This window comes from Oryctolagus cuniculus, chromosome 14 (genome assembly GCF_051225735.1).
Source record: "Oryctolagus cuniculus isolate XC-2025 breed Fujian yellow rabbit chromosome 14, ASM5122573v1, whole genome shotgun sequence".
Classification (NCBI taxonomy): domain Eukaryota; kingdom Metazoa; phylum Chordata; class Mammalia; order Lagomorpha; family Leporidae; genus Oryctolagus; species Oryctolagus cuniculus.
The window spans coordinates 11563121-11575515 of record NC_142880.1 but is presented as its reverse complement, the minus strand read 5'-3'; the positions used below and the strand labels follow the sequence as shown (position 1 = coordinate 11575515).

General features: G+C 55.5%; 2 long non-coding RNA genes across 10 annotated transcripts in view; one reads left to right on the top strand and one right to left on the bottom strand.

The window, feature by feature from the left end:
- Nucleotides 1-12395, bottom strand: part of LOC103349544 (uncharacterized) — a 217670-nt gene that overhangs the window by 197787 nt on the left and 7488 nt on the right. The gene's annotated exons all lie outside the window — the stretch shown is intronic.
- The window catches only part of LOC103349543 (uncharacterized), a 161652-nt gene continuing 152182 nt past the window's right edge, over nucleotides 2926-12395 (top strand). For 2 of the 7 annotated variants that reach the window (XR_011381877.2, XR_011381876.2), the window contains exon 1: nucleotides 11334-11673. This is a non-coding gene — a long non-coding RNA (uncharacterized LOC103349543). Of the gene's footprint in view, nucleotides 3262-3879; nucleotides 5759-10709; nucleotides 11674-12395 lie in introns of those variants that run through there. The other 5 variants (XR_011381884.2, XR_011381879.2, XR_016220466.1 and 2 more) reach the window with 5 other exon arrangements.

Sequence of the window (12395 nt, the reverse complement as noted above, 5' to 3'; positions counted from 1 at the left end):
CAAAAGTTTGGCCACCTTCAATAGTGAGTTGAGTGTATTTTACAGGAAAGGATAAATGTTTCGTTGCTACAGTAGAATCTGTAAAACTATAAAACAAATGAGCATTTACCCTCAGGGCTATGATAGTTTATATTTTCCTTGTGTGTGTGCTGTGTGTCTTAGCAGACTTAGGGTTTTTCTTGGTTTGAAAAGTGATTTCACAGTGGTGGTTTTAAAATGTTAAATTTTAATAATACGGTATCATCTATTTCAGTGTGCTGATAACCTAATAGTATGTCTCACGTGACTACAAAAAACAACATCTTAAAAAGTAGCGGCTGCCATAGAAGACCATCCATGGGACAGCACAGGCCATTCTGAGTGTTGCAGCAGCCAAAGGAACTGGTCCTCAAACTGGTGTTTCTGCCTCAGTTGAAGCTGAGACCTCTTGAGTTTTTTTTTTTTTTTTTAAATGCCATTTAGAATAACAAACAAATGAGGTCATTTTCCTATGTGTCTTGGAAATAGATTCCAAGGGCAAAATGGATGGAAGAGAAAGGTCAAAAGGAAGAAGAGCAATCAGGAAAAGAAGAGGGAGGGGAAAAGAGAAGGTGAAAACGAATGTAAAAGTCTATTGTAAAAAGTCTATTGTAAAAAGTGGCCTTATTCAAAGATGTCCATAACATCCCGGTGATTATTTTGCATATTTTGACATATTTAAGTGCTTTAATTTTTTCATTATCACATGTCACAATATATAAAGGACAGCTCTATTTCATTGTAATTTGATCTTCTTCCATACAAAGATTCTCTGAATCAGAAATAACAAAATTAAAAGCAATATTTAAAAATTGTGCAGTCTCTGTAAGCTATCGCTTTGCTTCCTTTGTGTATTGGCTTGGTTGGTCTGTTACCAACAGCTGTGGAGAGACTAGCTCCTTTATGATCTTTATTTCTAGTGCTTGATTTCCCTCATTATCTCCCAGCACAACACTAACCTCAGGTTTAAAGCATAGGCTGCCGAGGAGAGTGGCAAAATGTTCGTTAGGATTTCTTTGCAGAGGTGTGATGGTTTGCCAGAGAAGAGAAAGAAGCTGCAGGATTCACATCACACAATTCAGGGTACCCCCCGGGAGGAACATTGGAGAGCTGGGGGTGCAAGGCTGTTTGCAGCTGCCTGCCCTGGGAGTCAGCTCCCTCAGTAATCTTAGCTTCCACTCCACTTCCTGGCCTCAGCTTTCCGTTTAAATGCGCGACCCAGAGCCACAGTTTGGAGAGCCTTGGCGAGCATGGCCTCCCCCCAAAAACTCGTCCACGTGGAGGTCCTGGACACGTGTTTAGACGGCCTCTGCCACCCACTAGCTCTGCACCTCAGTGAAAGTCATTTCGCGTCCCTGCACCTCGGTTTTCAAATTGGAAAGGAGGAGGAGAGGAGTCAGGAGAAAGAGGGGGCAAAAAAAAAGGAACTTACATGATTGTTGAGAAACAAATAGAGAAAGCATTTAGCTCAACGCCTAGTGCTTTAAAATTATTAAATAAATGGTAACATTAGTTCGAAAGCCAAGTATGTTTCAGATCTGTTTTTAAAATCAACATAAAGACAGTCAAGCAAAAAAATATTTTCCCATCAATAGAAATATATAGGCAGGTAAATTCTGTCTTGTGCAGAGTTGTGTGGTTTAAAAAAAAAAAAACATAATTAACTCTGAAAAACAAAAACAGCTTTGCAATGTTTTTTTTGGAAAGTGAGGGGAACTAGAAGCTCGGAGACGTGAGAGGTGGGCATCACCTTAAAGAGAATAAAACTGCTACAAGTTTACCTCCTTAGCGCAGGTAAGGAGAGGCCAGGAGGAAATGCCCGATCGCCCTCGCTCACGGAGGCGGAGGCGCAACGCTCCCGGGACCTCGCAGCGGCTGCAAACGAGCGCCTTTTCTCCACCCAGGTGCCCCGAGCGAAGGGGCAGCCCTGGGGCCGCGTGCACGCTCGCCTGCCCGCGTCTGCTCCAGGAGTCCCAGCCCAGGGCGTGCCCTGCGCGCCTTCGCGCTAAACGAGTTCCTCTCCGCAGGTTTTCCCGCCGGAGCAACTCCAGGGCCCGGCTGGAAAGCGCACAGGGGACTCGGAACGCGACCGGGTTGGACGTCTAGGCGGTGGCCGCGCCCGTATGAGGGGTTAAAGACTCGCAGGGTGTTTCTTAGGCGGTTCCCAGGGGACTTTTCAAGGTCCCATTGCCCGGGGCTGAGCGAGGCACTTGGTAATCTCCAATCCTCCCTCGTTCAAAAGTTTCTGGACGGGAATCGAAGGTCGTGCCGTTCGGTGCCAACACTTCCCCAGAACACACTGGGGGTCAGAAAATAGACCCCCACGGCCGTCATTTCGGAGGGAAAGACACAAAGGGAAGTGTCAGAGGCAGCGGGAAGTTCACCATCAGACCACCGCCCCTCCTCCAGATCCTCCATCCAGGCACCCAGATTTTACCACTTGGGGAAAAAAAATATGGGGGAAAGACCGGAGGAAGAAAAAGAATGCAAGGCTTTTCAGTTTCTTTACATAGAGAACAGCTCCCAGAGTCCAAATTGATGATCGAAACCGCTGCACACGTCCAATATGTAACTCTAGCCAAGAGACATGAAAGAAATGCAATAGCTGGGAGCCAGTGAAAGGAGCCAGCACCGCCCCTGCGCGCAGCCCGGGAGCGGCTGCACCCGCCAGCGGCCCCTCTGCACAACCCCACTCCCGTCAAATCTGGAGCGCCCCGAGCCTGTGCCCCGTCTCCAGAGAGGCTCATCACCTATTAGCCCAGACTCCAGATTCTTTGTAAATCCCCCCCCCCGCCCCGAAGCCGAGAAAGACTGCCGACCCTATTCCCAGTTTCTTTGAAACTTTGGATCCTCATTGGCACCTGCAGGGAAGGGAGTGGCAGAGGGGACCCGCAGGTCAGGCTCTCGGGAGCTCCTGGGTGAACTATCCAAATCCAGTCTTTCCTCAGTCCTAGTGGGGGGGGGGGGGGCTTGAACATTTGAGACAGAGACCCCCTTTAAACAGCAGCGCCCAACAGGGAAATAAACCTTGTCGCCTCTCCTCTAGTGGAGAGTGCTGGGCGCTCTGGGCGGTCCGCAGCGCCCGGGGCTCCAGGCGGCGACGCCCCAAGATGAGCGTGAGACTGCCCTCCACGGTGCCCACTTAGACGTTGGCCGATGAAGGCTGCGGTGAACGCCACCAACAAGGGCAAACGTGGCTCTTGGGGGCCGGAGGTGGGCCTGGTGATCTCAGGGGTGCCTTGGGTAAGTCAGCTTGCAGACCGTTCTCTTGGAGTGGCGGGGTGTAAGGGGCTGCTACGGGACCAAAGCTGAAATGGACGAGGGCCCGAGGCGGGCGGAACTCGGGTTTGGAGACTGCGGAAACCTGGGCGCGACGCAGCTCGTTCTCCATCTTCGGTCCTCTGGGCCGCAGGTGGGGGTTTGCGTGGCCGACAGGTGGTGGTTCCGCTCTATGCGTCTCACGTGGTGCTAGGAGAGATTCGTGCCACTTCTTGGGGACGAGGTCAAGGAAGGGGAGGGGGGTAAGAAGGTGAATCATCCTTGCTTGGGGCGGCCCGAGGTTTATTTTCTAATTGGATTCTCAAGTTGAGGTGCTCTGTTCCAGATTGATGGGGAAGTCCTGGGACCAGCTACCCCACCGGCTGCTGGGGGGCACCTCAGCGTTTTCTTTAAAATAGAAAATTGTTTTGTTGGCTGGTTGTGTCACTGAAGACATCGTTTCTTATACTGCCCCGATTCGGGAGGGTACCTATAGGGAATTTTATCTCTGTTTGCGACCTACAGTTTATTGTGTGGGGGTATAGGAGCGATGTCACTTCTGCGCCTCGCAATCCCTTCTCCTCGGTCCGCAGGGAAACGCAGCTCTTTGCAGTCCGTGGTCCCCTGTAGTTCATTTCCCTCACGCCCTCCGCTTCCTCCCACGGAACAACTTTTGCCTCGCTGCGATCCCACGGCGTGGCTCTGAGCGCAGCCCCTGGCGACTCTGGACGGCCTCACTCACCCGGCACCCCGTGCCTCTGACCCAGACGGGAGGAAGGCTGGGGGCTCCCTCTCTCGGCGGAGTTGAGCCCCCCACCTCTTCCACCCTTGGGGCGACGTCCGCCTCCTGGGGCAGCTTTCCAATCTCGGCCACCTAGAACACAGGCCATTTCCGAAGACGCAAAGCGGGAGAGGTGGAAGTATGGAGAAAGAACATGGCTTTGCAGCCTCGTCCACCGTCCGGTTCCGCCCAACTTTACACCGACCACCACTGGCGACTGCCCCCAAACGCCACTGCGCCGCACTAACGCCGCCGTCTCCAGCCTCAGGGCCCCAGGCGCGCCTCCCGCTATGCGTGCGGACGCAACAGGACCCTGGAGCTCCGGGCGCGGAATCCCGGTCCTAGGAGGGCCTGAAATCAGTGCTCCCGCCTCAGGAAGAAGCGAAGCCTCGGGCCGCCCCATCTCCCATCCGCAGCCCTCGAGGACAGACTTGAACTACCCAGGACAGAGGGAGGAGGCTCCCCCCGGGGAGGGATCACCCCAGGGTCCCCGCTGGGTAGCTGCTAATTCAGACTCGGCCTTCAGGACTGAGGGCCTGGGAGGGGAAGACGACTCAGAAATGCTCCAGCGCTCCCAGGGCAGGGCCCAGGCGCACGCGGGGTCGGCTCCTCCTCGCCAGACGGCGGGACCCACACCGAGCCAGATTCGGGGAGAACGTGGGCGTTTTTATTGGGGCCTCGCCAGGACTCCTGCAGTCTGCGGAGGAGAAAATGCAGATTTCTATTGATTTGTGTTACTTATTTCTCAATGACCCTGGAGCCATGGTTTGCTTTTGGCTCGCGCTGCGCCAGCACTGTCCTGTCCCTAGTAAACTCCTGCCAAAGTTTACCCAACGGGTGAAGTGGAGGCGAGACAACAAAATCAGAAACCAAACAACCAAACAAAAAACCCACCAGATTATTTTACCCTCTCGGCCTTTTATTTTTGTTAAGTAAAGGGACTCTAGCGTTACAGTCACTCGTGTCCCTGCGGTGATGGCTTCGATGTGTCCGAGGGGCGGGAACTCGGAGGCCTCTGGCCCTCCACGCGTCTTTCGCTCCCTGGTTTCCCTGGTACATCCAGCTCAGCTTTGGCGTTATTATTTCCTCATTATTATTAATCTATGAGGCGAGAGTCGAGGAGCCTGGTTTACAGAACCCCACCCCTGCCCCAGGCCGGCTTTTCTCTGGGTTCGGAAACCAAAGTTCTCCGCGCTCACGTCTCCAATCCCTCCCTCGCCACGGGCTCGCCTCCCTGCATGGCCCAAAAGGACAGCCAGTGACGACGCGCGCCCAGGTGTGAGGGTCAACTACGTCCGGTCCAGACTCCACATTAGCCGAGGCTCGTGCTCCACATCCCTGGGGGGCAGCTCCTTCCCTTTTTCAAAACCGGGGCCCTCGGTGTAGCTGGAGGCGCCGGGGACCCGCGGCCGCGGCTCAGGCTGCAGCGTGCAGGCGCACGCGCGCTGCATCTCCGCGCACGTCCACTAGAGGTCACTGGCCCCTCGCAGCTCGCGGCGCCACCGGCCGCCTCCCGCTCCTCGAGCTCAAATTAGCCGCGCGTTAATTAACACCCGAGTCCATCAAGGCGCGTTCCTCGGTACAGTACTCCGGCAGGGCTTATATAGACAACCCAATCCCAGCCAAAGCAAACCTCCCCAAACCCACCACGTCCAGCATGTCCAAAGTGGGAGACAGGCGCCTCTGAGTAGCCCGGGCAAGGTATAGTGGCATCCCGCTTTCGCTTCTCTGGCTGGGGCCGGCCGAGCGCGCGGCGGAGGGCGCGCCCCGCGGGGCAGGTGCGGCGCGCGCGGCTCCGCGCGGCTGCTCCCGAGGGCCGGCGGCGCGCGTGCTGACCTGGGCGCCCGGCCAGCCCTGGGCGCGGGTCGTTCTCGCGTGGGGCGCCACGGGGACGAGGGGCGCAGGGCCACACCGTTCTGGGCAAACACGGGCGTTGGGCGAGGGTTGTTTATTGCGGGTCTGGCGCACGGGATGATCCCCAGATGTCTCTGAAATTGGTAGAGGAAAGAAGTAGAGATGACGACGTTTCTCGAACCCGTGGGGGTGTAAGGCATGGGGAAGGGGGTGCTAGGAACTGACCTTGGTGTGGCGGGCAGTGCCTCGGACGTCCAGGAAAGGGCCGAGCGTGTGTGGGGTGGGTCGTTTGTGTTCGTGTTTTGTTTAGTTTTTGGTGTCTGAAGAGCCTCACTGAGCTTGCGATCTGATTTATTTTTTGTTTTGTTTTTCAACGAAAGCCCCAAGGGCTTTTCACACTTTGGGGAGACTGAGTCACGTCTTCAGGGTCCCAACGAAATCCTGGAGATCCGCCTCAAACGAAGTCCGGGTTTCTCCTACAGCACCGCCCGGGCTTGCGGTGCTCCGCGATGTGGTGTGCTGATGGGTGGCAGGGTCGCCTCCGCAGCTCTGTCGGAGGAAAAATGCTGGAAACATGGATTCGGGTTCTGACAGAGGGACTGCTGATAGACCGCTGCTGCTGTCGTCTCGTAGGAGTTTGGGGACTGACCTTTTGACAGGGTCACTCTTCCGACCCCAAAGATCTGGGCGCTCGCTTCGGGAGCGTAGGATCAGCGCGTAAACCACCATGTGCCCAAAGCGCACAGCCACGGGCGAAAGATGCCTGGCCGCGCCCCCACGGCCGGACGGGTTGGTTTAACCACAGCCCATTAGTGAAGCCATTGTCCTCTTCTCGACGAAGTGGGCAGCCCAGGCGCGTTCCTGACTGCGCTCGTGCGTTGGACCACGCCGTGGGCACCCCCAGGGCCCATCCGTGGTCCCCAGGGGGCGGACGGGCGCCTGCAGCCTGGGCTTCCAGAAACCCGGAGGCAGGTGCCTGGTGGCGCTGAGCGAGGCCGAAGGAGGCGCCTCGCGGAGCTGGGCCCTGCTAGGAACGGTGAGGGGCTTCCGACGCGCCCCCTCCAAGAGGACGCTGGCATTTGGAACCCGCGGCTTTGTTTTTCGCGGCCCTAAGTCCTGGCGGGGAGGGGTCTGCCCTTGAAGAGTGCCCTCCAGGAACCAACTCCACCTTAAGCGCCCACCAAGGGGTTGCCCTCCAGCACCAACTTCGTTCCTCTATCCCTTGGCCTTCGCTTGGGGCCTACCGAGCCCGCGCGCCAGGCAGGGACCGCCGCCAGCTCCGGAGGGCACAGGTGTCAGCTGGAGCTGGCGTTAGGTAACGGAGTTGGCAGCCCGCGCACTTCCCGAACTTAATTAAGGAGAGTGCCGCTTTCTCCTTTCTTCCCCTTTTTCTTTTGACTGCGTCGGGTGTCAGGTACCCTCGATTCTCGGCAGCAGGTGTTTCTTGCTAGAAATGGCCAGCGGAGAGGCCGTAGCGCTCCGGGAGAGCAGCTGCGAGCAGGCCTAGGGGCCCCCGGGGAAGAGGCTCGCGCGTGCCCTCGCGGAGCGGCTCACCTGAGTCCGTCCGCTGTGGCCGCCGGTGCCCGGCACTCCAGGCACCCGGGGCGAGGAGCAGGCTGGCCCCCCGTGGGCCATATTTCCTGGCCAGAGCCCCCTCTGGTAGAAACTGTGGAGCTGTCCTCACCATGATGACTGTTCGGTTGTTATTAGCCTAGCGATTCCCCGGTGCGTGTGCACGCGGATTGCGGGTCAAATGCCTTCGGAGGAGCCAGGGAGCCCCACCTTGTCCCCGCTGAGCTACCTACGAGCGCCTGGGCAGAGTCCCTCAAAATCAGGCACAGGGAGCCCTACAGAACCCTTTTCTGAGAAACGAGAGCCCGGGACTGTCGACAAGTAGAATTAAAAAAAAATTACCAATTTTGGTCACTGTAGAAGTGAAATTCATACACTGCCAGCCTCCATTTTACAAGGCAACAGCGAGAAGAAATTGTGGACGTGATGAGGTCTCCTGTCCCAAAATGTCAGTTGACTATATCGCCAAAATCTTGGAACTGGCGGCTAAGGATTGGTTTGAAAGCTACAGGAACTAAGGAAGCTTTGATCCTTAATAATAATAATAATAAGATGCTCGATTTGGGGCAGTGGGTTTAATTTTCAATGCTACAACAGAATCATTGTAAGGGGCCAATCGAAGGCTAAAGTTGAACTTCCTCCTGAGGGGAGCCCTCTTTGGAAGCGGTGGGGCAGAGCCTGGGTGCCCTGTGCTTATTTGCAGGAGGACGGCCATGGATCGAAACTCCTGACTTCCTAGTGATAGAATCAGGTTCCCTCCCTCCTGAGGTGGAGGGGCTCCCATTCGCCCGGTAACCACCAAGGAGGACCCTCCTTTATCCTGATGGCTATGTGTTACATCACCTGTACCTCTGTGTTCACCGTAGCAGAAGCTGTTCTACAGCTACCTATCAATAAAATGGTTCTAAAATCCTGTAAAAGATAATCAAGGAGAAGACTAACATCAGTGGGTCTTTTCTTTAAAAAACGAGGTTTAAATGAGCACCGTTTAGTATGTGATGGTCAATGTCAATGGTGAATTATTCTTAGTCTCATTGCAAATGCCATTGAGACCACTGGAACAAGAATCAGGAAGAGCACCTCCTCCTTTTTTTTTCTTCCTTCTCTCTCTCTCTCTCTCTCTTTTTTTTTTTTTTTTTTTTTTTTTTTTTGACCAGCACATGAGTTTTCTGTGAATCTGCCAGTTGCAGATTCTCTAGTAGGGCCAGCTCCCATATGTAGCCAGCTGTTCCTGGAACAATCTTGGAGCTATAATGACATTTCTTGTTAACAGGACAAAATGATTTTGCCCAGAATCAGGTTGTGGTTTCAAGTTACCTTTCCTGTCTAACCACGTGGTGCTTAAAAGACTGATAGAGCTCAGCTCATGCCTTGGTGCCTGCACCAAAGAATCAGCTGCGGTTGGGGCTTTTCCTGGGGCCAAATAAAAGGAGCCACACCTGAAAGAGGGATGCCCTGTTTGTCCACTGGAGAATCTGTGGCTACTTGGTGTCTAATTCAAGACTTCAGAACCATTTGCAGAGAAAGAAGAGGATTTCTCCAGGTCGTAGATGATTTAAAAGGCAGAGAAAGGAGTGCAGTTTATGAAACTGTCTGTTTAAGAGACAATGAAAAGTTTTGCAAACTGCTAAGACCTACTTTAGCATAAGTCATAATTCCTTACTCCTTCTCTAGCAGATAATCAGTTACCTTCTTTCTGCATCATTGTCCCTTCCTTCAAAGCTTGTGCCTTGATAAATTCCCACCGGTCCTCTGTAGAACCTATCCTGAGACCTCAGTGAAACCAAACACTGGCTAATAATTTCAAAGAAAGGTTTAGGCAAATTCTTGGAACTGGCATTCCCTAAGCAAGGCCACTTAATTATGGAACAATTGTTAAACAGGAAAAATAATAAAGGTTCTGTCTCCACCGTGCCACTGCGCTGTAGCCTGGATGTGGCCCTTATCCATAATGGCTATTTCTATTCGTGCTGCGGATCTTCTCCCAGCGAACCAAGCACCGTGCCACACGGATGCGTGAGGGCGGGGCCCCGGTGTGCGCTGAGCATGCCACGGTGCGGGCTGGGCCGGGGCCCACGAGCTTCCCTCTCCCTCTCCCATTGCTGCTTTCCAAAATAATTTTTGGCACTCCACCCGGTTGGGCAAAACATGGTCCTCATTTGCTGTATGGCACGACCTGCTCTTTCCGGGGAACGGGTTTATTTTTCTTTGCCTGCAATTGACATGATTTCCAGACAACTTCGTTTGTTCCACTTTAGCAAGTGTGGAGGGCACAGCCTCCCAACATTTCACCAGCCTTCCTGTGAAACAAGATTTGGCAGGTAAACGGGCCCTGAAACATGTCCATGGTTCAACAACTTAGCGTTCAGAGATTCTTTATGCCACGGGATAGTGTCCAACTCAGCAGCAACCGTAATTCCTTAACCGAAGACTCAGATGCGTGGTTCACTGGAGTGGGAGAAGGGAGATGGTTACCGTGACATCATCGCTATTATTTAAATTAAAGTGCTATGGGAGAATATAATTGTTCGTAAAAGCCTCTTCCCCACGCCCCTGTGTCTCCCTCCCCCTCTGCATTTCGGGATGCGCCATCCGCGGTGAATGCGGCACACTGCCAGCCCTGGTCGCCTGCTGTCTAACTGTAATGTCACACCTCCAGGTCAGCCAGGAAATGAAGAGGAAAATTACTATATTTAGGGGTGGCTGTTTGAGGAAAAATATTTATGGGCGAGTTGAGGGTGTCCTTGTTCAAACTTCTCTGCTTCCTGAGGGGCGTGCGTGTGCGTGCAAAGGGAGATCTCCAAACGCGTTGCGCGCCCCCGGCAGTACCCCCTGTTTGCGTATGGAACGCTGCAGTGTAATGGTTCCATGGGGCTGGCTTAATGCAGTTAAGAGAACTGGTGGGTCGTCTAGTCCAGACGCACGCTTCTATTTTTAATCCTGTCACGTATGGAAGCGGGTTTAGGCTTTATCCATCGCGGATGCTCCTGTGTAAGAAGGCCATTCTGCTCCGTGACCGCTGCTACAGCACTCCCCGCTTCTTTCTCCGCGACCATTTATTATTTTAAAGCTCACTTTCGTCCTACGTAACAAGAAACAACTCCTTACAATTCACCTACTCAGGGCACTGACGCGCTGAGCTTCCGCCTCGGTCCTCGCCCCCCGCGGCAATGGCAGACCCAGGGTCCTGGGCTCCTAGCTGCAGGAGACCGAAGCGACTTTTTTGTGCTGGGGTTTTAACTTCTTTCTTGCCTGGAGCGTGCGCGCGACGTACACCACACACACACACACACACACACACACACACACACACACACGGCTCCGCGAAAATAGGCTGGGGTGAGCAGGTGCCCCGAAGTGAGCTCAGGCCGAGCCTGGGCAGTGGGGATGCCGCCGGCCGAGCAGCGGGGGCATTGGTTCGGGGGGTGGGTGCTGTGAGAGAGGTGGGCGTTTGCGGCCCGGGCGAGGACCGGCTGGGAAACGCACGAGAGGATGGCCTGGCTCCCACCAAGGGAACCAAAGTTCCGTGGAGCTTGGAGCTCCCAGACAACCACCCTGGGCCGGGCGGGGAACCCTCGGCTGATCCCGCGCGCGTGGAGCGGCCCTGGGCGCCGGCTGTGCCCGGGTGCAAGCCCACGAAGGGGTCCCGCGGCGCTTGCTTTTGTACGGCCCCGCCTCGGCCGGCCGCGAGCTGACGCACTGGCTCCCCCGGGACGCTGGGGGCGTCGCACTGCAGCTGGGTGGGGAGCAATTTATTCCTCGCGGTCCCATCCCAGCCCATCTTGGGTTACCCCACCCTACCCCTCCCATCCCTCCTCCTCCTTTCCTTCCTTCCTCCTCCTCCCCCTTCCCCTCCTCCTTCTCCTCTCCCGACGCCCGCACCACCTCCGGATTCTCCACCTCCCCTGCAGCCTCCCGGCCCCTTCCACTTCTTTCTCCCCCTCTCTCCTCCCTCCCACCTCTCTTCCCTCTGCCTCTCCCCTCCCTCTCTCCTCTGAATAAGCAAGCTTTTGCCTCTAAAAGTCACAAGTAATCCTCCCGTGTGACAGAGAGAGAGAGAGAGAGGAGAGAGGGAGAGAAAGAGAGAGAGGCGCGCGAGCCTGCCGCGAGGAGAGCAAGGCAGGAAGCACAGCGGCTGGGAGAAGGAACTCGACGCTTCTGGGCCACCATTCGCCAGGGCCTCGCTCGAGGTAAGTACACCCCGGGGTCCGCAGACGTCGGTGCGTGGCAGGGTCCAGCCCCCGCCCAGGGCCCAGAGCGGAGCAGCAGGACCTGGGACTCCCCCCAAGACGGTGGAAATGGAGATGGGGTGTGGGTGCGGGGAGGGCGCTCGCTCAGGGCGGGGGCCCAGGCGACGCTGTGCGCCCAGTGCGTGCAGCCGGTGCGGGGGCCTCCAGCGCCCCGGTTTCCCTGCCGACGCCGAGCGTCCCACGGCTCCCCCTCCTTCACACACCCGCGTGCAAGCGAGGCCCGGCTCACAAGTGGGGCGAGAACGAGCGCCTCCCTCCAACCTTGGAGAGGCGAAGTTTGGCAGGGCGGGGGCTGCTCAGCTCTCCGGTTCCCTGGAATCTAAACTGGGAGTCCTACACTTGCGCAGAACATGGAGAGTTTTTCTGATTTTTTTTTTCCTTAAAAATTGCCTTTAACGAAAAATTGTGTGTGTTCACAAAGATTATTGGACTACCATGTCTGATCAGCTGCTGCTGACCTACCAATAGGCGTTTTAAACACACTTGCTCGCGCGCTCACACACACACACACACACACACACACAGAGCCCTGGGGCGGCAAGCGTGGCCGTCCTAAGGAACCACGAATTCAGAGGCAGTCGCGAGGGCCGGGAGATGCGTGATGGCTGCGGACGCGGCCTCCACCGGGACCGAGCGCGCAGGGAGGGGCCGGGGCAGCGCGC